This window comes from Garra rufa, chromosome 1 (assembly GCF_049309525.1).
Source record: "Garra rufa chromosome 1, GarRuf1.0, whole genome shotgun sequence".
Classification (NCBI taxonomy): domain Eukaryota; kingdom Metazoa; phylum Chordata; class Actinopteri; order Cypriniformes; family Cyprinidae; genus Garra; species Garra rufa.
In genome coordinates, this window is record NC_133361.1 from 70,200,337 (window position 1) to 70,202,684 (window position 2,348).

Genomic DNA, 2,348 nt, shown 5'->3' on the forward strand with positions numbered 1-2,348 from the left:
TAGTGGCGCGCCCTAATAGTGGATGGTCAGCAGACATCAGCTAAGATATCAAAGGAGTCGAACCCAGGGAACCGGGGTTGTGAGCCGACTCCAATAGATGGGAACAAGGCAAAACGTGTGACCCATACCAAAAAGGGATTTAAAAGAGGAACCCAAACTTGGTGGGAACCTACCAACACGTGGATTTTATAGAAGTGCCCCAGGTGTGTGTGCACTTACCACACTTGTGGTTTTAACTGGAAGACGCCCAGGCATAGCGTGGGACGCTTACCGACATGATCGGATTTAAGGAGAGTGTTTTCCCAGAGGGTTTCACTATCAGCTCCATGCCGTCTGAAGAGACGGAAAGGGGATAACCCTGAAGGTGAGGGGATTGCCACACTAACCCTCCCCTGGACAGAAGCTCGCAAGCTATCTGTCAACAGAGAAGAACATGGAGCTGAGACCATCCTGCAATAGTGGACGACAGTGGAGGACAAAAATCCTGACCCTGATCCACAGGGAGAATCGCTTCTCCAGAAGGGGGCACTGCTGTCTTTTTAGGGAACCCTTAATGAAAAGGGGAAGCGTGCACAGCCCGGTCCACGCGACCTGTATGAAGGTCTGGCAATCTCACGAAGGTGGGTTGGCGCTCATAGAAGACCCTTCCCAGAAGGGGAGCTGCACAACCGAACAGGAGCGAATGCTCTCACTGTTACCCTTCATAGAGGGGAGCATACATCCAGAATAAAGGCTGGAGAGTAGAAACCTGAAGCATGAAGGTCAAGCTCCTACCCTGGGAAACAGGGAGGAGAACTTGGCCACCAAGGAGTGGTGCTCTTATAAGTGAACCCTGGAAAGGGGGCACGCCAACATCCTTGTAGCAGGTCCATAACTCTCAAAGGTCTGTCCCTGGTAGATTCCTACCCTCAGGAGGGAGGAAGCATTCAGTCCTGGGAAGTTGCTCTGAAGGAAACCCTGAATTAGGGGAGCTCAGGTCCGTTCCAGCAATCCTGCGCACAGGGAGGAACGTGAGCTCTTAACCTTAACAAACCCATTCCTCAGAAGGGGGAGCACTCAGTCCTGGGAAGTTGCTCTGAAGGAAACCCTGGATTAGGGGAGCTCAGGTCCGTTCCAGCAATCCTGCGCACAGGGAGGAACGTGAGCTCTTAACCTTAACAAACCCATTCCTCAGAAAGGGGAGCACTGTTTGCCTTGAAAGTTTCTGGGAAGCTCCGAAATGAATAAGGGCAGCTTCCTAGTTCAGACACTTCGTAAACCTTTCCTCAGAAAGGGAAGTGGAACTAGGCCTGGGGAGCGAGAATCGATCCTAAAGTGACGGCTTTCTAAGGTGTTAAACACCGAAGGATGCTCAAACCCTCTGTAGGGGAGACATTCGACAGCCTGGGTGTAGATCCTACATCAAGTGCTGCTTCAGCCCTCAGGCTTAGAATGAGGCGACTTGAAGAGAGTCTCAAAGTAGCGCTCAGATAAAAACCCCTTTCCTCAGAAAGGGGAGCGCACACCGAGAATCAAGACCCCAGCTGGAAAGCGTGTCACCAGGTGGTGCTCAAATAAAAAGCCTTTTCCGCAGAAAAGGGAGCAACCAAACCTGCTCTGAGTCCGCAGCGAGCACTCCGGACTGCTGGTACTCCTATGTAAGTGAACACCTGTCTCAACAGGTGTAGACACTCAGTTTCCATAGAAACCGTATTTAGGAGAGGACACGAAGCGGATCCTCGCACGCAGGCCGTCTGCAACAGAGTTAAACATACTAGTGCAATCTTAAATATAAATATCTTAAGATGCTTACCTAGGGAGAAAGGAAAAATTTCCTTTTGCTCGTTTAACCACTGAAGGGAGAAGCCCGATTGTGCTGGAACGAGTGTTGTGTAGACGGACACCACCATACAACCGGAAGGGAGGGGTGCTCCGTTGAGATGTTTCCACATTCCTTTTCTGAGGGAAAAACACAACACGCAACCCAAACCCTGCAGGCAACACGCCTATCCAGCCATAAGGGGGGCGTAACTAGGGAGTTATGCTCCTGTCTCAACAGGACATAAGTCTACACTAGGCCTGCAAAGGACAGCATAAACATACCAAGGGCAAACCTAAGAAAAACTTAGGGAGCTTACCTTGAAGAGGACAGAGGTCCTATGTGTAATATATGCTGTAAGGGTTGATTTACCGCACAGCCTGTGGAGTGGAGAGGGCAAACACTGCCGTAACCTTAATCCATAGGATCAGAGGGGGCGTCTGCCGTAGACTCGTCGTATTTCTTCTGTGAATAGAGAAAAACATACACAGGTCTGAGACAGTATGAAGTTCCTTCACGTAAAAAATGGATCATACTCACCCATTTAAAA